The 25,657-nt window shown below is 35.2% G+C and overlaps 1 pseudogene; it reads right to left on the bottom strand.

Moving 5' to 3' along the window:
• Positions 1-4,669: 4,669 nt before the first annotated feature.
• Positions 4,670-25,657, bottom strand: part of LOC149252554 (floricaula/leafy-like protein FL1 pseudogene) — an 87,666-nt pseudogene continuing 66,678 nt past the window's right edge.

Genomic DNA, 25,657 nt, shown 5'->3' with positions numbered 1-25,657 from the left:
GGGGAATTGGCTTGAATTTGGTCCTCTAGTGTGGCACTTGGGGACGATTTGTTGGTCCTTTAACCAAGGGTTCCAGGGTCAATGGTCTATTCATTTTATTGTTTTGTAGGTCATGGGTCTTGTACTTGTTTTCCATCTCTCTTACTATAGTCATCATGCCTCCTCATGAGAGAATGATGAGTAGGAGGGGCAGTGTGGGCAATGTTGGATTCAAGAGAATTTGGCCTTTTTCCTATGACTCAGTTAGAACATTTTTTGATGTTGTTGCTCTTGATGTGAGGAAATAAATTCTTTTGTTGGAGTCAAAAGAAACTAGGGAACGCCCATACCATTTTGATTCAAAGGTACATGTGGCAGGTGCAGATGTGACAGAGGTTATGGATCTGAGTAGATTTCGAAATAGGTGACTCCATTTCTTGTACTCTTTGGTTTGCATCAACAGATGGATATAATGTTGCACTTTGTTGTTAAAGAAAAATAAATTAAACTTATAATATATTTTCCATGTTGGAGGACATTGAATGTATCCTATGAAATCAATGTTTCTGTCTTGATATTATTGATTTTAGATTGGCTTCGGTGGAAAGTTTATTGGTGTCGAATTCATCCTCTAGAGATCCTATCAATCCTCCTAGAGATCCTACTAATCCACCAGTAGACAACGTTGAGGACCTCACTTTCATCTCATCTGGTTAGGATTAGAATTTGACCTCACATGTTTTTTTGTTGACATTTTGAAAATTTCGTTTCAGTGCTCTAGAGGTTTCTTTCTTGGCTTTCACAACATGGAATGTGTTGGATATGTGGTGGTATTTAAGTTCTTCCTAAATACTTACATTTTTGGTGTAAGTGAAATGCGCATCATCAATTCTACCAGTTGGTTTTATACAGTACTTGGAGCATGGTGTATGCACTTTTTCTCTATGGAACGAAGTCCTCGAAGCTTGGTGTATGCACTTGTTCTCTATGGAACGATGGTGTTATTCGTGTTCGCTTCGTGGTTGGTGTGGTTCTAGTTGCATCCTATATCTTTTGTGGGCTTTAGTGATAGCCTAACAATTGATTGTTCCCTAGAAATTCCCCTCTCTCACATTTTGGCTCATGGTTATATGATTGTTCATTGGAAATTCCCCTCTCCAACCTTTTTGGCTCATGGCTACATGGCTATATGACTGTTCTCAAGTTTTGGAGATGACTTTGGCTCGCAACTAGAAAAGTTATGTCAGTTGGTTACACTTTTAGTAGTTGTATCGGAAATGGAAAATTGATTGCATGTTGTATTAGTGTAGCCAATGTTTTTGGATTGTAAGGCGCAATGTTTGTTTTCCCTTTAGGGTTTATGATGTCATCTCCACTAGTAGAAATTGATTCATCGTTATATGTTGTAGTGAGGAGGAGAAATCCAGTCTCCTGTCTTTGTCTTTTAGACTCTATGGTATACTTCCTTTTTTGCTAATAAAAATCAAAGTGCAACAATTCAAAAACAAAATTATATTATTTATTGTTTATTATTTTTATTTCTTTCTTTTTAAACTAATAATATTAAAAGATTAAAAATTCATACTTTAAATTAATTAATTTTTTATAACAATTAATGTGGCATAATAAATATATATTTTTATTGATTTTTAAATTTATTGAGACTATGAAGTGTAAATTAATTAATTTATATGATATTTAATTTCAAATTAAAGACATATCTCCTATTTTCAGTTTGATGATGACCTCAATCTCTTAGGCCCATTCAAATACTAGAAGTGTGGGTAAGTGCTATAGTTTAAGGGGGCATAATTTTTCTTTAAAGATAACAGAAATTTTGGTAGGATTTTGAAAAGATTCAATATAATTTTTTGAAAATTCTTATTATAGTTGTCAAGTTTAAAGATTTTTAGTGCTCTCGAAATTTTTCCGACCCCAAGAAAATAATTCAACCACTCTTAAAATTAGATTTTTAATATTTTTTTACGAGATTCTGACTAGAATTTAGCTATCCAACATTAGATTTTTAATATTTTTTTACGAGATTCTGACTAGAATTTAGCTATCCAACAAAATTGTGGCACAGTAGACAACGCTGTTGAGTAAACACATAGACTTGGAGAAAGCAGGGGCATCACAGAATGAAAAGCAGTGGTTTCTTCCTTGAGCGGATGGGAAAATGATTGCACTTTCCCGAAGGCATGGATCTTCTGCTCTCCGTAGTACGGGGTGCAATAAAAACAACCCGATGAGAACGATTAGTCGAACGAGCGAAGCTGCGGGTAAGATTCTGAGGGTGTAATCTGCAAGGTAGCAAGCAACTACAGAGATAGGAACACTGTCATATGTCGGAACATCGCATTGGCAAACAAACTTTTGATATTAAATTTTATGTTAAAATTTTATTTTAAAATATAAAAATAAAACTGAAAATGAAATTAAAGTACAGAGTACATAAAGGTTGACTGGGCCGCTATTCTGAAAATGAAATTAATGTATAGAGTACATAAAGGTTAACCATCTAATAGCATCTGGTGATTATAATGGCGTGGTGATTGTAATCAGTCTATATGTACAAAGAGCAGTCTATTCTAGTCTCACTCTAAATCTCCGCTAGTCTCACTCTCAGTGTATTAAAATATAAAAAATAAATAATGGTTTACTGTTGTCTAACCAATCTCGTTTAAAATTATAGGTACACATGGTCATTAATGGCGGAAACTTAAAAACCACATAATTTAAAATAAAATAAAACGAAGAGACCATTACAATAGGTAAACATCGCCATCAAATTAGTGAAGGACATCTACTATAGCTGAACATTTTTGAGAAACGGTGTTTGTGACTCAGCAATAGTATATTTATTATTATTATTCCTGTTTTGTTTCTGAAAGATGCCTGTGATAAAATAGACAGCGCAATATGATTCCAAAGGCTGGGAACTATTTTCTTGTTTGTTTGTCTCAATAATTCTTCTAAAGTCTCTTTGGTTGTAGTTGAGTGATTGCAGATTTTTCCATGTCATTGTCTAATACTTTTGCGTTCAAATCACATTTGATTACTTTACCTTGAATTAAGAACTGACGATAACACATACAATCACAGTCTAATACTTTCGCGTTCAAATCACATTTGATTACTTTACTTTGAATTAAGAGCTGAAAATAAGACGTATAATCACAACGAGATGAATGACTGAACAACGACCGAACACGATGCTAAGCGAAGAATAAATTTTCGCAGAAATATGTCGGAAGGGCACACAACAATGATGCACAGTTCAGAGAAAAAGGGAGCAGAGAAAGCGTGCTAATGATTATGAAGGATTAGAGAGTGTTGGCGCGAAAAAAAGGAAGGTGAGACTTATCCCAATTGGTTATTTTCCGGGCTAAGTGCTGTGCTGCGGATTCTGCGAAGTCACTGGGAGAGCGGAGCCCATCCGCGTGGTGAAAAATGGCGTATAAACAAGGCCGACCGTTAGGGTTTGAGAAACAAGCGCCCCCAACTTCCTCGAAACCAAAGTTGAGAAAAGGTCTTTGGTCGCCCAAAGAAGATAGCAAACTCATCAACTACATGGCAGAAAAGGGCCTCATCGGCTGCTGGAGTTATGTGGCCAAGCAGGCTGGTAAGCAAAATTTCAACGTTTTTCAAGCCATCTAGAGAAAGTCTGGTTCTTCAATTCCAATAGATACCATTATAAACAGCTCTAGTGTATCTTGAATTTAAACCTCAAATCTCTTCACCCGTAATAATTCATTTTCACCATTATTTGAATCATTTTCTTCTTCTGGTTGGGAATTTTTGGTAATTCCAAACAAAATTAACTGAACAGAGAATAATACTCTGTTTTTACTACAGGATCAATTTTTTTTTTCCAAAGCACAGAGTTTTAACAACACACATAAAAGAACTTTTTATTCATTAATAAAACAACTGCAGTTACAAAAATGATCTTCCTCTTAACAGACGGATTACCACAGGAACACTTTAGTTCCACACAAAAAACATTACTCTGTCTCCTTGCAAATTTACTTTGTCTCTGTTTTGAAATTTTACACTGCTGTGTGTAAAAATCTCTTCATTTGGGCTACTCTTCACAATGGTGATCAGGCTGTAATATCTCTGCACTGCTGTGCATTACAGAGTCTGTCTTTCAACAAAACATTACATTCACTTAGCGCATATGCACTGCTGCGTATTGTCTTTTGTTTTCTCAACAAAACAACCACACAAAAACCGTCACGCTGCTGCGTGCTTCCCCTTGCATATTACACACTGCTGTGCATGTATAAACCCCTTTTTTTTACTTCTTCATACGCTCTGTTGCGTATTAAAAAAACTCCAGAACCCTCGCGCTGCTGCGCATATTACATTTTTTACTTCGCACCTCTGTGCGTTTCCTTACTCAGTCAACACTAAAACAAAAGAACATAACATGTTGTTTTTACTTGTGCCGTAAAACAAAAGACTTACTCCCATGAATTTAAAAATAATAAAATTAAAAACCTTACCAACATATACTAACCGTAGTAAATTTCATTAACTACTTTAGGTGGATTAATTGATTTCTTGTCCTTCACATTTGGTTCGAGAGACCCATTCATACAACCATTGTCAGAGAATTCTTCCTCCCGATCACACACCAAGTCTGCTACGGTAACCACGGAATCCATATACCATGACCATAGATCTAGCCCACTTTAATCGGACGACTATCGATCAATATCGCAAGCCTTTTTCTGCTAAACTTTACGTTCCGAGAAAATACTGTTTTGGCAAAACTGTTGTCCATGTGTCCACTGATGATTGTAATCGCTGCCATTTAACAAATACCACCAACTCGTGAAAGGCGGTGCGAAAAAAGGCTGGCGGTTTTCTAGAAACAGTATGCAGTAGGGGAAATTATATTTCAACACTCCCTTTAATTTCAACTACTGGGTTATCAGTCATACCCAAACACTTCCTCAAAAACTCAAAACTTTTATGCCTATTCGTTTCACCTTTCCTTTCATCGTTTTCACTGCTATGCCCAGGCACTCTAATCAATCCCGAGCCACAAAACTGTGCCTGGTTACTGTTATGGAGAATAAGAGTATTGTCTTTGCAGCTGGCTATATTCATTGGGGCATGATCTGCACTTGTGCTTTCTGGGAAAATCAGTGGGTCATTTGCTCTCAGTTTCTTAGATGTTCCTTCAGATGCCATAGCAGCTGCAAAAGTATTATGATCCTTATGTAATATCTTCTTTCTCTCTGCTTCAGACAAGATTTCCAACCTTTGCATCTCCGAGCTATCCTGCAACCTTTTCTTCTCTGCTCTTATAGCAGATTTAATTCCATATCTCTCCCCTATAAGAAGATCTCCAAGGGACTTCAATTCCTTTCTCCCATTCATGGGAAGAATGATTTCCTTTCTTTTTGGCAGTTCAACTAAATCCCATGTCTTGTTTCTCTCTATGGCATTGATCTCCTCATCCATAGCTTGACACGCTTCTGTTGTAGCTGCCACATATTCTGTCTCTGTTGTAGACAACGCTACAATAGGTTGTTTTTTAGAAGCCCATGAAATGGCTCCTGAAACATGATCTTCATCAAAGAATGACTGTTAATATAGTTCAGCAAGGATTTCATAAGGACCCGTTCACTAATAGCTTCAGCGATAATGATCAAAAATTACAGGCTCCCCCTAACTATATGCATCGTCTCCTTTTGGCAGAGTCCTCTAAAAAAAAACATATATTGGTTGGAGAGCTCAAGGAACTTTCGGACTGTATTTCCTTCCTTCTCCATACTTGTGTAACTTTCTTCTTTTGCATGGTTCTAGCTTGTGTAAGAGCCCATGTTAAGTTATAATCACGTGCCATATGACCAATGTTATGACACTTGAAGCATTCTACATTGTTCATGAATAAGATTTCATGATTTCTTCTTGTAAAATTGTTTCTTGGAAGTTGTCAGAGACTATAACATCTATCTCTACGAGATGATTTACAGTGTTTTGCCATATGACCAAAGTTTGAACAAGAATAACAATAACCAAAAAATGAACTTTGATACCTTGGAGATGGAGGCTTCCTTGATGTACTTCTGAAGCCTTTCTGCTTTGATATCCTTTAATGATAACCATTGCCTCTTGCCTCTTTGACATCATCTACATTTCTTTTTGGAGCTGGTTTTCTACTTGGAGCAAGATTTCTTCTTAGAATAGGATTTCTTCTATTGTAGCCTTGATTTTTCTCCTTGCCTTTCCTAGAACTAGGAGCATCACCATTTCTTTCTGGCTTCTTCACATATCTTTTGCTTAAAGCATTTTCATTCTTGTTTGAGGGTTCACCTGCATACCCAAGCCCTGATTTCTCATATGGACATCTTTGATAGCTGAGCATGTCATCCAAGGTTTGAGAGCTCTTCAAGATTTTGTTCATCCCTTCAACCTTTTTTCTGAGGAGGACAATCTCTTCTTCCAATCTTTCACACTCATTATTCTTCTTTGTAAGTTGTTCCTCAGTTTCTTCCTTGCTACGAGTAGCTTCAGCTGCTACTATTTTAAAGGAGATGATATCTGACTTCATTTTGAAGATTTCTTCATTCTTTGCTTGACTGCTCTCCATTTTCTTCTCAGCTCCTTGTGCCTGTTTCCTGGCTTCTTTTAATTGAGACTTAAAGGAGGAGACCTCTACCTTGTACTAACCAATCTCTTCTTCAAGTCTGTTCACGCTCTTATGCATTTCTTCAAGTTGACTTGACAAGGTATTTTCCTGCTTCTTTTCTTTATTCAATTGATTTGTCATGGTATGACTTCTTCATGATGCTTCCTTTTGCTTCGATGAAATTCCTTCTTAAGTTTGGCAAGCTCTTCATCACTTTCTTGTACTTGAAGCTTGATGAGATCAACTTTCTTCCTTGTTTGATCTTGGTTACCAACTGGAGCTATCTTCTTAAGTGCCTCATTTTCCTTTTTCAAATTGTTAATCTCTTCCATGGCAGTGATAAGTTGAGCGAGGAGTTCTTCTACAAAGTCCTTTTCATTCTTTTCATCTTTTACGTCTACTTCAGCCTTGATGTCATCATTCTCATTTTCAGCTTCTATGATGGGTTCAGGATCTCCGTTTTGATTTATGGTCATGGTCAGTGATCCTTTTGAGTGAAGGTCATGAAGTTTGTCCCATATATCCTTTGCTGAAGAATGTTTTCCAAGATTCTTCTTTACAGAATCAGGTAGCCCATTCAAGATTGTCTTTGATGCTTTTGCATTGTACTCCTTGGATTCTCTATCCATCCTGCTATCATCAATCACTGATTCCCAAATTTCAATCCCTTGAGACTGTAAGAAAGTCCTCATTCTTGCTTCCCATATATTAAAGTTACCATTGAACCTTGGAGCCTCATCAAATTGATTGTCTTATATTTTAGCAGTAGAGGGAAACACATTCTTAGGAGGATTGGAGACTTTCTTCCTTGACCTCACCATTTGTGTTCTAAATGTTGACCTTCAAGCTGTTAAGCTTTGAATGAAGGAACAAGAACAAAAAAAAAACTAATCTTGAGAAATACCTTGGATTTTTTGACTGAGTCTTCACTCTGCTGGAGAAGCTGCTGCAACAAGAAATCTTCCTTCAGCTTCTTTGACACCTTCAAAGAGCCTGGACAAGCTCTGATACCATGTTGGGAATTTCTGGTAATTCCAAACAAAATTAACTGAACAGAGAATAATACTCTGTTTTTACCACAGGATCAAAAATTTGTTTCCAAAGCACAGAGTTTTAACAACACACACAAAAGAATTTTGTATTCATTAATAAAACAACTGCAGTTACAAAAAGGATCTTCCTCTTAATAGAGGGATTACAACAGGAACACTTCAGTTCCACACAAAAAAATTACTCTGTCTCCTTGCAAATTTGCTCTGTCTCTGTTTTGAAATGTCTCCTTGCAAATTTGCTCTGTTTCTGTTTTGAAATTTTACACTGCTGTGTGTAAAAATCTCTTCATTCGCGCTGCTCTTCACAATGGCGCTCAGGCTGTAATATCTCTACACTGTTGTGCATTACAGACTCTGTCTTTCAACAAAACATTACATTCACTTAGCACATACGCGCTGCTGCGTATTGCCTTTTGTTTTCTCAACAAAACAACCACACAAAAAACTTCACACTGCTGCGTGCTTCCCCTTGCATATTACACACTGTTGTGCGTGTATAAACCTCTTTTTTTTACTTCTTCATACACTCTACTGCATATTACAAAAACTCCAGAACCCTCACACTGCTGCGCATATTACATTTTTTTACTTCGCACTGCTGTGCGTTTCCTTACTCATTCAACACTAAAACAAAAGAACATAACATGACATTTTTACTTGTGCCGTAAAACAAAAGACTTACTCCCGTGAATTTAAAAATAATAAAATTAAAAACCTTACCAACATATACCAACCGTAGTAAATTTCATTAACTACTTCAGGTGGATTAATTGATTTCTTGTCCTTCACATCTGGTATACAGCCATTTTCAGAGAATTCTTCCTCCCGATCACACACCAAGTCTACTACGGTAACCATGGAATCCATATACCATGGACGTAGACCTGGCCCACTTTAATCGCACGGCTATCGATCAATATCGCAAGTCCTTTTTTCCTAAACTTTACATTCCGGGAAAATACTTCTTTGACAAAACTCTTGTCCACGTGTCCACTGATGATTGTAATCACTGCCATTTGAGAAATGCCACCAACTCGTAGCAGGGGAAATTATGATTGTAATCATTGCCATTTGAAAAATACCACCAACTCGTAGCAGGGGGAAATTATATTTCAACACTTACGTAGCAGGGGAAATTATATTTCAACACTTCTTTATTTTATCATATTCACTTATACGCATCACAATAATAAAGCTTCTGCATTCATTTTTTTAATTATCTAAAAAAATTATAATTTGGTCGATTCTTCAATTCTAATAACTATTATTATAAAGTAAAGCTGTAATTTAAGGTTTAAACTTCAAATCTCTTCACTCATAATAATTAATTTTCCCCACCTCACTCATAATAATTCATTTTCACGGCCATTTGAATCATCTTATTCCCTTATATGCATCGCAATAATAAAGCTACTGCATTCATACAGGTCTACAGAGATGTGGAAAGAGCTGCAGGCTCAGATGGATTAACTACTTACGTCATGGGCTTAAACGTGCTCCCTTTTCTCCTCAGGAAAAGCGGCTGATTATATACTCACAATCCATGCTGGGTAACAGGTTTTTGTCATTCTCCATTCCTGAAACACTTTTCACCGTTCTGATTTTACATGTCATTTCTAATTATTTTTTCGATTAATAATTATGATTATTGTTTAATCTTAGACTTTTATAGTCTATATTGCAAATAATCATTATCTAATCACATACCAACTACCAAGTTATCTTGATCATTTATTCTGATATTTAGAGAGATGGTGGTCATCCTGATAATTGGTATTTGGTTGTGAGATGACTAATAAACAAACTAACACACCGTGTCAACAGATAGGCTCGGATTGCAACACAATTGCCAGGACGCACTGACAATGAGATAAAAAATTACTGGAACTCTTATCGAAAGAAGAGTTTCAAGTTGAATCACCGTCCCCCCTCCTCCACCGCGAACACCACATCGAATATCCCCTCCCAATCTAATACTACGTCAGTGCCTGCTCCCGTAGATGATGCTTCTACTTTTAGGTCTTCTTACTCTGACATGCAGTACTTGGACATTATCCCTGAAGGATGCTTCCCACTTTATAACAACATCTTGGAGAAAATCAACACTGTCCTCCGGGTGTATTGAAATTAAAACGCGAGCATGTACAGGATCAAAATGATGAATACTGTTCAATTCCAGACCGCACAAATAACCAACAGATTTCTACACAGAACACTGAAAGCTTCTTTAGCCATGCAGATTTCCAGGATGATTGCAAGGATCCTCTCCATTTGATATATGATGTAAACTTCGGCGATCCAACATATATTTATATCAATAGCATGCAGAAAAGCTATCAGTTGCCTGAAAGCGAGGGAAGAAGGACACTTGGCGATTGGCCACGTATTTGCAATCCAGAAGCGCATGCAAATCCGGCTCCTAATCCAGAAGCTTATGCAAATCCGGCTCCTACAATAGTAAAAGGAGGAAGTGGACCTTTGGAGACTCTGTGTGACGATGGAATAGGCCAAGTCTCAGCTTCGGCGGATGACCATATATACAGTATCAATCCTGCCGTTCCTTGCGATTTCGATCGAATCCCTTCAACCGAAGAAATCATGTTCGACCAGTTCTCAGGTATATATAGCCTGGTTTAGACTATATGTGAAATTTGTGGGACTAAATTTCTCTATTTCACAGTTGAATTACATTTATAGAACTTATTTGGATCGAATCTATTTTATTTACAGTTGAAATACATTTAAAAATTTATCTGGATCGAATCTATTTTAGTTAAATCTTACATTTTATGGGTTTGGACGTCATATAAACATGGGGTTATCCACAGTAAATTATATAACCTCATTTGATGGATTTTACGCAGTTATTTGGGTGAATCTTAGCAGTTTTTAATATGTAAAATGTGTTTGATGTTAGTTTTGTAAATATATTTAATTTTTTTAAATGATTCTATATAATATTTATAAAATTATAGTAATTTTTATGATAAGGAAAATCATTTTGGAAAACATAAAAATTAGTGATTTTTTTTGAAACAAAAAAAATGAAAATTAACTCAATTAATAAATTATATTTCTCAAACAAATGGGATTAAATTTTTTTAGAGTTTTTTATTAGGTTAGGCTTTTTTTTTTTTTTTTTTTTTTGCATATATAACTAGTATATATCCATTTTAAATATGAATTTAATATAAGTTTAGAGGGATCAAATTTCTTCACGTGCAAACTTATTTAGAGTGCAAAATACAATATGTTATTTTTATTGTTTAAATTGTATTTGTGAATGTTAAATATAATATATATGGGACCAAATAAATATTTTAACCATAAAATTTAATTTTTTCATGACATATTCATAATTCTTTTTAAATGATATGAAAAATTAAAATGGTTTTTTAATATTAATATATTTTTAAGCATATGTAAATATTAATTGGTATTAAAATATTTTATTGATAATCCACATTGAATATTTTTTATATACAACATTAAAATGTTTTATTTTAATAATTCTTTTCTATAGATAGATATATATGAAGTTCTCGACATAAATTAGTTAACATAGATTTTCAAATAGTTTATTTAAATTTCTTGTTGAAATAAATTTCAAAAATATATTTAAATTGCAAAATACAATGTGTTATTTTTGTTGATTAAACTGTATTTGTTAATGCTAAATGATGATGATGATGGTTAACGTCCGCTGAGACCAAATAATGGTCTATCGGACCTAAAGAAACAAATTATCTATTTTGATTTAAGATTTTATTCCTATGCTCAAAAAGCTTGGAGAGAAGCCTCCCGAGCTCACTATAATTTTGACATTGTAAAAGGCTAGGAAGGTCAGTATTGTAACAAAGATTGTGAAACTGAGATCTAATGTGGTTATACGCGGGGCACTCTAAGAGGAAGTGGTTTTCATCCTTGATGTTCCTATTCTTACATATATGGCAGATCCTTTCCATCCATGGCGTTTTAGGAACTGCCCAATGACCTATTTCATTATGGAGCTCATGAGAATTCATTCTAATCTTTGCTATATTAATTTTCTTCTTTGAACTAGTTAAAATAGAGAGATACTTTTGATCTTCTAGTGTAAGGCCTTCGCGACTCGGGCAGGCGTGCATGACGAGTGGGCGGTTAACGCGACGAGCGGGCGCTCCGTGCACGATGAGCGGGCGAACGATATGCGACGGTGTGCGGTCTCCTTGTGACGAAAGAATATGACGAAAGACACTTAGGCCGAAATATGGCTAAGTATTGGACGCAAGTATTAATGCACATAAACATATTATATGAAGGCTTGTATGCATATGTTAAGGAACATGTAAATATGCGTGGATAATAAAAATAAAATATAATGGAGAACATATATTATATGACAAGATTAAAAACCATATAATATGAAGGTTTATACGCATTCAACAATGGGCAAATAAAATATAATAAAAGCCGACACCATAAAGATTTAACATGGGAGCTTCATGTTATTATTTAACATGTCGGCCAAGATTATATCCTAAGTATGGAAGCGTATATATGATGGAGGATGGAGCTCATAACATCCATTGAACTTTGCTTGAATACCTTCGCATAAGGACAAGAGAAAAGTGCGAAGTCTTGAGGATATGCGCATACCTCATGCGCATAAGAGTTAAGAAGATCTCGCATGTTTTAAGTTGGTTTATGTGAAGGGTTGTCACGGTTGAGGAGGTTTTGTACACGGTTTGTATGCAGGATTTGATAAGAAGGTCGAGTGGCTCGGGTGAGCACTCCTTCTTATGCAAAGGTGCAAAAAATGATGTATGAGGCTGTCTTATGCCTGTTGTAAAAATTATTATAAGTGTTGGCTTGAAGTTTGTCAAGCACACTTGTATTGTAAAATTGAAGAAGTTGTTATATATTGTTGGGCAGACTTTACCTGGAGTTGCCCCTCCCTTTATACTTGTGTATTGTTCTCGGTTTGTTGTTGATGATTAATGAATGAGAATGTTCTTTGTTGAAGTATAAAGGGTAACATTTTATTCGGTTATAAGAACACAAGTTAAGTAAGTTTATGTTGGAATAGGCGTAGCCGATAAACGTTAGTATTGTTAAAAAGAAAGCGTTCGGTGGTGCCACACCTCGCCGGCACGGTTGAAAGACTACCGTAGGCTTGGGGGCGTGACAGTTGGTATCAGAGCAAAGGTTGCTCGTGGAAGTACAGGGTACTCGGTGAATGGTCGAGACTAGATCACAAAGGAAGAAGAAGTTGGACGAAATGGCAGCTGGATCTCAGGCCGGGTCTAATCATGGCGATACTACTATTGGGTTCATGGAAAAGATGTCGGAAAAGATAGAGAGTATGGAGATGTCTTTTAAAGAAGAACTCGATGAAATCCGAATGAGGAGTGATGAGTACAAGATACAAAATGAGTACACTGAGTATAGGTGTGCCCGACTCGAACAGAGAATCAAAGAAGTCGAGGAATCAAGGGATCAAGATCTTGCAGAATGTCGTGCAGAAATTGAGAACTTGAAGAAGACTCCTGAAGATACAAGGAATGAACTTACAATTGTGAAGAGGGCCATGGGGCATTATTCATTTGGAGGAATGCCTCATTTGAAGGTCAAGGAACTGGAATCTTATGATGGAACAAGGAAGGCAGTACTTCTTGGCAACTTCTTATGGGATGTGGAGCAGTACTTGGAGCGGTTGAACCTGATTGATGGTGAGACACAAGTCAAGGTAGCTACTCAATTCTTGACAAAGGATGCTAAGATGTGGTGGCAAAGGAGGGTGGACCAAATTGCCAATGGCAGTGCTAATGACATCACTTCATGGAAAGACTTGAAGAAGGCTTTGCAGACCCACTTCAGTCCTCAGGATGACACATGGGAAGCAAGGACCAAACTCAAGTACATAAAGCAAACTGGAAGCCTACAAGAATACCAGCAAGAGTATTCAAGTGCAGCTTTGGAACTTCATGACATGGCAGAAAAAGACAAGGTGTTCAACTTCATTATGGGATTGAAACCTTGGGCACGCAATGAGGTGAGGAGACAGAAGATTAGAACACTTGAAGAAGCTTTTGCTGCAGTTGAAAGGTTGGTGGATCACCTTGATGAGACTTCTGATGACAAGAAGAAGAAGTCCGAAAAGCTGAAAGAGAAGAAGGATGATGGTGCTTCGAAAGCAGATGATGGTTCGAAGACAAAGAAGCCTTTGAAGTGTTGGATATGTGTAGGACCACACATGGTGAAGAATTGTCCCTCTAAACCAAAGGTGGCTGCGGTTGCACAGTCTGATGATGAAAGTAATGATGCTTCTGTGGGGATGATGCAGATACTTGGTGCTTCTGCTACTACAGAAGTAGCCTCTAAGGGAGACCCAGAAAGAAACAAGTTAGAGTATGTTCGAATGAAGGTTGGAGGTACTAATGTGATCACTATGGTAGATAGTGGAGCCTCTCATAACTTCATGAGCGAGAATACTGCAAGGAGGATTGGACTAAAGTTTGTACTAGCAAGGGCACAAATGAAGACAATAAATTCTCCTCCGATGGACATTCTTGGTGTAGCCGAGAAGGTAGATACTACACTTGGTGAATGGACCGGGAAGGTGGACTTCACGATAGCGCGGATTGATGACTATGAAGCTGTATTGGGGGTGGATTTTATGAAACAATTCGATGCTATGATTGTACCACACTTGAAGAAGCTCTACATTTATGATGGGAGAGAAGATGTACCCATTGGTGTGCCTACCCTTGGTGCAACAAGACCTGATTGTAAAGTAGGAGCAATGCAAATGGAAGACAAGGAAAAAGTGGACAAGTGGTTGTCCACTGTTGAGGCAAAACTTGCGGAGCAATCAGTGGTCATCAAGAAACTTTCAGATAGTATCTTGGACTTAACAAAAATGCTGGAGTTGGTGGAAGACGATGATGATGATGATGAGGTATATGTGAAACCGGATGTCCAGAAGGAAGACCGGGTTGCTTATCTACAAAGGATGGAGGTTGAGGATCCTGATAGATGGATCGAGTTGATTAGTGAGGAAGAGCCCTCAGGCTCTACTCCCTCTACATCTTCTTAGATAAGTAAGAAGATGGGCTCATTGCTAGCTGCTCATGGCAGTGAGTCCTCAAGCATATGGAGCAGGCATGATAGGTGATGGCATGTTGCAGATGAGATGGATGGAGTTTCCATGGACCTGAGCATGGATTATGGATGGTGAGCTTGGTGGCAGTGGTCACTAGGCCGAGACATAGTGGAGAAAGAGTCTCTACATATGTTGCAAGGATGTTTGCCTTGTGTAGAAAGGTCGACATCCTGAATGATGATGATCTTGGTGGAGAGCTACCGAGATGATATGTTGTCGAGGACGACAACGATTTCAGGTGGAGGAGAATGTAAGGCCTTCGTGACTCGGGCAGGCGTGCACGACGAGCGGGCGGTTAATGCGACGAGCGGGCGCTCCGTGCACGACGAGCGGGCGAACGATATGCGACGGTGTGCGGTCTCCTTGTGACGAAAGAATATGACGAAAGACACTTAGGCCGAAATATGGCTAAGTATTGGACGCAAGTATTAATGCACATAAACATATTATATGAAGGCTTACATACGCATATGTTAAGGAACATGTAAATATGCGTGGATAATAAAAATAAAATATAATGGAGAACATATATTATATGACAAGATTAAAAACCATATAATATGAAGGTTTATATGCATTCAACAATGGGCAAATAAAATATAATAAAAGCCGACACCATAAAGATTTAACATGGGAGCTTCATGTTATTATTTAACATGTCGGCCAAGATTATATCCTAAGTATGGAAGCGTATATATGATGGAGGATGGAGCTCATAACATCCATTGAACTTCGCTTGAATACCTTCGCATAAGGACAAGAGAAAAGTGCGAAGTCTTGAGGATATGCGCATACCTCATGCGCATAAGAGTTAAGAAGATCTCGCATGTTTTAAGTTGGTTTATGTGAAGGGTTGTCACGGTTGAGGAGGTTTTGTACACGGTTTTTATGCAGGATTTGATAAGAAGGTCGAGTGGCTCGGGTGAGCACTCCTTCTTATGCAAAGGTGCAGAAAATGATGTATGAGGCTGTCTTATGCCTGTTGTAAAAATTATTCTAAGTGTTGGCTTGAAGTTTGTCAAGCACACTTGTATTGTAAAATTGAAGAAGCTGTTATATATTGTTGGGCAGACTTTACCGGGAGTTGCCCCTCCCTTTATACTTGTGTATTTTTCTCGGTTTATTGTTGATGATTAATGAATGAGAATGTTCTTTGTTGAAGTATAAAGGGTAACATTTCATTTGGTTATAAGAACACAAGTTAAGTAAGTTTATGTTGGAATAGGCGTAGCCCATAAACGTTAGTATTGTTAAAAAGAAAGCGTTCGGTGGTGCCGCACCTCGCCGGCACGGTTGAAAGACTACCGTAGGCTTGGGGGCGTGACATTTAGGGTGGGGTTGATGACCTTCTTATAATAACTTAATTTTCTTTTAGCTGCTAAGTCTTTCTCACACCACATTCTTTTTTTGAACTTAGAAGTAACAATATCTTTAATGTTATTTATGTTTTGCAATGCATCATTTTCGTTGATCTCCCAATAGTTTAACCAGGCCCTTGTGTCTTTATGCCACCCTCGATTGAGCGTTAGGTGGTTTTGGCTAGAATTTAAAGCTAGCTTAGGAAGTCTATGATCGTTAGGACCAAATAATATATATAGGACCAAATAAATTTTTTAACCATAAAACATAATTTTTCATAACATATACATAATTTTTTAAAAATTGATATGTAATTGTAGTTTTATTAGGAAAATTAAAATGATTTTTTATTATTAAAATATTTTTAATTATATGTAAATATTAATTGGTATTAAAATATTTTATTGATAACCCACATTGAATTTTTTTTATATACACCATTCAAATATTTTATTTTAAACATTCTTTTTTATAGATAAATATATGTGAAGTTATCGACATAAATTAGCTAACATAGTTCTTCAAATAATTTATTTAAATTTCTTTTGAAATAATTTTGAAAAGTACCATATTCAAATATTTTACTCACAATTTTTTTTTTACTCTCTATTATTGTAAAACATATTTTTTTTTATTATAACAAATATTATTTTTATTTAAAACATAATTTTTATTTTTACATACTAACAAACTTACCCATCACCACATACTCAACTTTAAAATTAAACTCTCCACCCAATCATGATTTTAAACTTTAATAAAAAAATATATATAAACTTTATTCAATCCTGATAGATCGTAAGCTTTTACGGACATAATTTAACTAACCCTTCGAGGATTCGTATAAATTTAATCTCATCTTGCATACCCTATCAATCAATCTTCAGAAACATAATCTGAATCAATCTTGGCTACTGATCCCTACATTTATAACCGAAGTAAGGCTTCAGTGAGACAACGTCAAAGCAATTTTATCTTCGGATTTAACATTGAAGCTTTAGACCTCACGTGTCATGTCATGTATATTCTATTAGCATAAGTTTGTTTTAAATATAAATTTAAAATGATTAGAGAGTATTTATGTGTCATTTTTTTATAAGTAAATATTGTTTAAATGTTTTATATAATTATTTAATATTTTTATTTTTAAATTTTTAAAATTTATATTTTAATTATAATAAAAAATACAACATTACACATCATATTAAAATATAAAATGAACATCTCTGCTCAATAACTTTTAGGTAAATGTAAAACTAACTATAATATAAAAGTGATTCATATATTCCTTTTCAATATAAAATGTTATTAAAAGATGTTTGAAATACAATTCCATCCGGCTTGAATGAAATGTTTTTTCGGAGATTTTGCTACACTGGAGCACAATCTATCGGATATGGATTTGCATAATTGTCAGTTTATTTCTGTAATCATTTTTAATATTAAATTTAATGAAGTTCTCAGATTTATATTATATATTAATAATTATAAAAAAATTACAATTTATCTTTAAAGTCTTTTAATTTGAAAGGTGTTAAAGTCTTTTAATTATATATATAATTTAACAATGTTTCACTGTTTTTTAGGTTATGTACTTTTACAATATATATAAAATTTAACAATGTTTCCCTGTTTTTTAGATTATGTAATTTTAAAAATTATTGTCTTGAAAGGTACTTCAGAATTTAATAAAATTTAATATAATATATATTGTTATATGATAAAATTATCTAAAATAAAAACTTTAAATAAATTATATCTATTAACATAGCTTATACTTTTAATTTTTTAAAATTAAGTACTATTGGTATAATATTATTATATTTACTTTATAGGAAATTTGCACAATGATATAACCTACATCAAAATATTTATTAATACTTACTATATAATACAAAACTAAAAAATACTAAATAATAATTTTATTTTAAATTATTAATAATTATTAAGTATATATACACTTTTACCATGGAAATTTTTAATGTACAAATAGACTTTGATATAGTTTTATGGGTCAATACTATACCTTATCAATACTACATGCCCAAAACACAATAATTTATCACTTGTTTATAAAATATTTTTTTAATTAATTAGTTTAATTAAAAGGATAAAAAATAGATGTTACATGCCTACAGTAAGTTTTTATTTAAAATTCATAGATTTACTAAGTTTAATATTATGAAGAATCAGTTGAAATCAATAACCGTTTTGATTAGTTTATTACTAATTTAGTTTGTCATATTTAGTTTATTACTAATTTAGTTTGCCATATTTGCCTTTAGTTTTTGATGGTTAATATGGTGGGATTTGTTAGGAATGGGTTGGAGAAACAATTGAAAATTAGATTATAGTTAGCATCTTGCTGTAACATACCTGGATAACCTCACATGAAAATGCAGGGAGTTAGAATTTTTTACACAAATTACCCACAAGTAATTATCCAAATCACTATTCCACATTCTTCATTAACCATTAGACAAAATGTCCATTAGTACATAACGTAACTTTCAATAGATGACAGTAAGTTCCATAACCATTAACAACCATTGTTATATTATATTAGCATAAATTGTCTAATGAACCTTGCATCCATTCCATGATTCCCTTAACCAAATTAATTAATCGCATACTTGACATTATGATTATCACATCAACCAAGGAATCAACATCATCAAACTGACACAATAATCAATCATATCATTGAACACTAATATACCTTGGAAACCCCATTGGGTGAAAACCATCAAACATTTAATTTTATGATTAAATGCTCGTGAGGGTGTTCACCCCTCACTCAACGGATTATAAGGGAGCCCATCCCTTAACCATTGTCACAAAATATTACAATAAAATATCATTAAAATAAAACATACTTAGCTAGAAGATATTACAATGATCATGAAACCATTTACCCACAAATGACCACTTTTTATATGTTTGTGGCATGATTGTTCCAGCAGTGGACCATCCTGCAGCTCGCACTCATCTACATGGACCATTAATTCTTTACCTGCCACCATGTTAAACAGAGTCTATCCTTTGCACAAGTCACCATGCTTTCGTGTCATAGCTGTCTTTAAAATCGATCCTTTGATATGAATTCATGTGTGTACATGAAATGTAAATATAATATCACAACATGCTTCTTCTAACAACATTGTGCATGTATAAAAATAATAATTATCAAGCATGTCAAAATAATTACTCCCTTACTATGATCATTCTCATACCAGCACATGTTCATATCCAAATTGTCTTTAAAATCGATCATTTAACATGCATTCATGTGTGTACATGAGATGTAAATATAATATAACAACATGCTCCTTCCAACAACATTGTGCATGTATAAAAAAAATAATTATCAAGCATGTCAAAATAATTACTCCCTTACTATGATCATTCTCGTAGCAGCACATGTTCGTATCCAAAGGAAACCACTATCACCAATCATTTCACTTGAAAGATACTAGAAACTTATATTTGTTTTTCATGCATGTAATCAGTTAAAAACTTATTCAAAGAGAGATAACCCCTTAGCTTTTCCTCGTGCATGTAACTAAGTAGTCTTTCCAATATAATAGATATTATGAAAATACATGCGCTTCTAAGGGAAGGCTAACATGATAGACTTCATCATCATGCAAGTAAATGCAAGTCCCTTTTCAAAAAGCATATTTCGATAGAGCTATTTACAAACTCTATTATATGCACAAAGACATGCATTGCTCTAAACAAGAACTAATGTGTTAATCACTATTTATTGCATGCAGATATATGTATTTTACAAAGGAAATCTAATACATTTATTCCAAGTAACTGTTTGTTTTACTTTCCATAATACTTATTCTGTTCTGCAGAAAAATACTTGTTTCTCCTTAAAATATCTAACACAACAGTTCTATTTTCATGTATATAACCAACTATCGTTTCTATGCTTCTTCATATGTGTTCTTTTTACATAGTTATTTTCAAAAGCCCAAAATAGTTTCTCTATTATTTATGTACAAAGTTATTATGAATTTCTTTCCAAGAAAGTATCATAATAAAGTTCTCATGCATTTTTTTCAATAAAGTATCATAATCAACCTTTCATTTGGGCATAAGAACTAATATAGTAGTAATGGTAACCTTTTATGCATTAAACCATGCAATTAAATCAAATTATCCAATATGCAACACACAAATAATTTACTTTTTTACTCAACAAAACATGTAACTTTGCAAACTCTTTCAAATGAATTAACACAATTAACTCATCTTTCACGCACAATAAAAACACATTCTTTCCAAAGAAGATTTGTATGACTTATATTACCTCTATCCATTTCATCTATGCATAGGTTATTATATTTTCTCATAAGTATTATTTTTCAAAATGAATTTCTTACCCATGAGAATATTTCACAAATTACAGCCTTTAATCTATATTCACTTCCAGGAAAATGACTACAAAATCCTTTCTTTAAGAAAATAGCATGCAACCTATCGTTTCTTACATAAAAGGCATATGCAATTCTATATAAAGACAAGAAATAATTTTTTTAAGAAAAGAGCATGCAACCTATCTTTAACATAAAAGGCATATGAAATGTTATATAAAGACAAGAAAGGTTACTTATCTTTTATTGTTGCAACAATCTTTTTCTATGTATAGTAATAACAATCTTTATCTACATATAGTAATATATTTTTTCTACCAAGAAAAATATATAATAACAATCTTTATCTACATGTAGTAATATATTTTCTCTACCAAGAAAAATATTTAATAACAATCTTTATCTATATAGTAATAAATTTATCTACCAAGAAAAATATACAATAACAATCTTTATCTGCATGCATGTTATAGACATATTTGGGCACTTCAACCCCAATCTTATATGTCGATAAACTAGGGATCCTTAACCCCTAAAAGTGTTGTTTCATACCCCTAAAAGATCATGGTCAACTGATTACATTATTCCCCAAAAATTCTACCTGAAAAACCTTCCAGAATTGGCCAAAACAGGACCATACTGATTGCTCCACTGTCAGGGTGCGAAGCATACTGACTTCTACACTTGCCAGGTGCGATGCATACTAAAGAGGCCTTCTGTGGGGTGCGATGAGCGATAATAGGTAAATGTCCGAGATAGTTTGCTAAGTGGATGCTCATGGAATCTTCTAGAAACTTTTCTTATGACACTTACCTCTCTGAATTCACCCAGGGTTGAGTAAGAGATCTAAGAAATCTCCAAGTGGAACCAAAAACAACAAGTGTAATGACACTAATAAAAAACCAAGAGATGACTCACACCCTTGCATACATCTATAAATGGATCCCTCATTTGAGAGATCTAGAGGCGGGAATGTTGTAATTTGTAAGAAAGTGCTGATAGTTTGTGTCTAAGAAAGAGCACTGTATTATTGGGTGATCTTGCTTTTCATGAGGTCAAGAGGGCTTTGATGCTGGGAGGATGATGCTGGATTAGACAGTTGGGTTGTAATTCTCGGTTCTATTTTAATAACGTTCTTTGAGTTTTCCTCCATACAATTGCATATTTGTGAATGTTGTTATTTGTGAATGCCATTGTATGTCCATTGTATTTCTAATTTTTCAATGCTTACGATATAATAGATCAAGATGCTTTGATGGTGTTTTTCTACTTTGTTTCTATAGGTATTCTCTAGGCGATATAAGTAGGAGAAGAGGTGCAAGCTCTGTCAAAGGGGAGAGAGATCCAGGTTGGTTCCTTTGCCTCTCTCTTATCTATCGTACATAGAGGAAATAAAAAATTGCTTTAAACTGTTTGTTTTTAGGGTAGCTGCCAATCCTAGAGGGCTAGTCAATCGAAAAGACACTAGTTTTCCCAGAAACAAAATGGCGACTCCGCTAGGGATTGAATAGATTTTCGTTTGTTATATTCGTTTGTTTTATAAACTATAGACAGAACCTGAAGTTAGCCAGATAGCCTTCGAAATTCTCTTCCTTTGCAATTGCATAGTAGATGAATGTTGCTTGAGTCAATCTCTACTTTAGTTTATGAACTAAAAATTTGACCTACAAGCATTCTAGATGCCCTTTTGGTAGCTCAGTAACCTCTCAAGATCATACCTCTGTATTTTTCTCTTTACTATCTATCATAGCTTAGCTTAACTCACTAAAATTAGCTACAAATTTGAGCCAAAACCCATCTCAGTTGCGCTCCCTGGCCCATCACACTACTTGTCACTATCTACCAGTATGCATCGCACCTCCTGAGTCTGAAAAGTGTGATGCATCCTTGTTTCTATGAAGCCCAGGTGCGATGACTGACTGAGCCTATTTCCCTTCATGAAATTTGGGTTTTTTGTCTGTGTTTTCAACTCTATTTAGTTGTTTTGATGCTTATGAACATTACCTCATTACTGAATCCTCCTTGCATCAGATAGATCAGCCTCCATTGATTAGGATTAGTAGATGTTTTTATATATTTGTCCATCATTTACGATCCTTTGTCGAAAAGTTTCTTAAATCAATCTATCGTTTTGGTACAAAAAGTGTCGTAACTGTCGTTTTGTGTAAAAAAGAGAAGTGTTGTTGAGTCTTCCTTCCCTGGATTGTCGATTGAACTTTTTTTCATGTATTTGATTTGATTTATTGATATTTGAAGTGTCGAAAGCATTTTCTATTCGAAATTGAAAAGTGTTGTTTAGTCTTCCTTTCTATTTTAAAAAAGAAACTGTTGAAATGTCATTTTGAGTAAAAATATTTCAGATGTTTACTACATTTAGTTTTCTTTTTTGGCATTTTCACATTAAAGAGAACAAAAACAAATACATGCATTTTAATTTTCATTTAGACTAAGTGCGAAAAATGATTTAGGAAAAGTGCATTTAGTGTGTGTTGTTTTCTCTTTGTTTGAAAGAATCATAATCTTCTTTCCTTAGTAGCTAGGATTTTCATTGCTCAAAATAAACAATGATTGTTTATCATTGTAGACTGCATATTTAGGAATTTTAAATCTACATCACGCGGTGAACCATTGAAAGGCAAAATTTTAAACAAGATCAAATCTAAAATAAATTTCAATGAACTTAACAACGCTTTGGAACTTAACGCAACACATCTAGAGGTCTAGGCTAGAGACGTGTTCTGGCATCGTAAAATCTAGTAACTATCGTTTTCATTGAAGGTTGGGTGATTCCTCCTCCTTGATACGACAAGTGCTATCACGGACTTGTGCTCCCCGTACTGTCACGTATATATTGGGAGACCACAATAGGCTTATATGCTTTATCCATAGGAAGCCGTGTCTACCGTCGTATTGATCACAATGCACTGAACATAGAATTCAGGAAGATTGACTGCCATACATAAGTCATTGGTAATTTCTCTTTAATTTATCACCAAGGTGTATTTTGTAGTTTTGCGATTGGTTTGGTAATCCCTCTATCTAGATTTCCAGAGTAGTCACTTTCATTCCTTTTTGACTCTTTAAAATAAAAGGTCCATCCAAGCACTTGTCACTTCAGGCTCATTAAAAATCGAAGGGGACTACAGTCATCTTTAGCTTTTTCTCAACTCTTAAAAATTGAAAAAGAAAAGTTATGTCAAAGAGTCATTAAAATTTATTAAATTTGGAATAACATCCCTGTTTCCTTCATTGATCTTAGGTTGAGATAATGGAGTCCAACAATCATGGAATCCCTTTTGAGGGGAATCCTAGTCCTTTCACATCTTGCATAAATATTGGTGCTCCTCATATGGCTACTTTGTCCCTTCCAGGACTTACCATTGGCTTACCAGTATGGTTGTTCTCGACCTCTATGGTTCAAAATAATGTGATTCCTCAGCAATCAAATCAACATCCAGTTGATACCAAAGTTGACCCTTCGCCTTATTCTTCATTTATTTCTCCCCCCCCTTAGTCCTCATCGCTTGGTGAAAGTAGTGATGCTAATAACCAAGTGGCTAAGAAGAATAAGAAAGGTAAGGAGAAGAAGAAGAAGCCAGTTCAGTAGGGGGCAACCAAGCAACCATAGATTTGGATGCATTGGCAGGTGAAAATCTGCACATTAAATCTCCTAAACCCAGATTCCCATGCATAATCTGTAGAGGAGACCATTTTCATCGAGATTGTCTGTGCCTCCCTTGGATCTTGAGAGAATGGTCCCCTCGTTCACACAAGCAGGTGTCATCAACCTCTGTTGATCATGTTGATAATACACCATCAACTAGTGACAGTGAAGTTCGCAGATAGAAGGGAAAAGTCAAAGTACCATGTGAGTTATGTGAAGGGAACCATACCCTTCCTCGTTGTAATTTTTTTGGTGAAGCCAAAAGAGTCTTGCATAACTGTCCTGCTTCACCGCAGTGACTTCCATCTGGATATAGGAAACTCTCCCCAAGTCCTTTGCTAGTTGAAAATCCGACTGACTTAACTAAACCATCGGTCGAAACACCTATCGTTGAAAGTGAATCTTCTGAGTCCATACCAGACCAAAGTCAACAGGTCAAGATGGAAGTCGACCCAGTTTTACCTTCAGAAGATCATATTCTTCGAAAAGAGAGTGAGAACGATACTGTTCAAATTCTTTTTGTTACTTCAGAGTCTGATGAACTTGGGGGCAATCTGCCCATTCCTTCACAACAGGAGGAAAATCCCCCAGTTCCTGCTACTCAAGTGTTTAATTCAACCATTTATTCTGTACCCCCTCCAAGCATTCTATTCACTTCCTTTGATTGGAATGGACTAGCAAGATCCCACCTTCCTTCTTATGTACCATTCCGGATCATAGTACAAGTTTACAAAATGATCGTGTCTGGCACTATCATAGATGAGGGTGCATCAGTGAGTATCCTTTCCTCAACTACTTGGAAAGAACTTGGTTCACCAATGCTTATGCCTGTCACACAGAATTTGTCAGGCTTTAACAAAGGAACCAGTCGACCATTGGGGATCCTTCCTAAGTTACCGATAACTTTGGGAAGGAAAACTATTCACCTGAACGTGATGGTAGTCCCAGGACAATTAGATTACAATCTACTCCTTGGACGTGACTATGTTTATAACATGGAAGCTATTGTTTCAAAACTCTTCAGAAAAAAGGTGTTTCTCGTTTGAAGGAAAAATTGTCACCATTGACCAACTTTCATTTCTCGGTTCAAGCATAGCTCCAAGTCAATCATCATCCCTAAATGGTCCTTTTATATCCACAGTGTCTCTTCAACTTTCATTCCATTCACCTAATTACTGCAAGTAGTTTGGTGAATGTAATGAAGCTTAGGGGGCATGCACCCTTGTCTATTTTGTGGACGAACCCAGCTGAAAAGATAAGTTTTCTTGTAGAGATAAGTTTCCCTGTAGGTTATGTGATTGGTCTGAGACACCTTTCACCTTTGTCTATTTGGCAGACAAAGTGCAGGAAGTGTTTTGTCTAACCGCTGACAAAAACCATCCTGCTTAACCACAGTAAGTTTCCATATGGTTACTGGAGACTCTC

The sequence above is a fragment of the Pinus tabuliformis genome, chromosome 7, assembly GCF_031772625.1.
Source record: "Pinus tabuliformis cultivar Carrire ecotype Pingquan chromosome 7, CPIR1, whole genome shotgun sequence".
Lineage (NCBI taxonomy): Eukaryota > Viridiplantae > Streptophyta > Pinopsida > Pinales > Pinaceae > Pinus > Pinus tabuliformis.
This window is presented reverse-complemented; position numbering and strand designations above follow the sequence as displayed.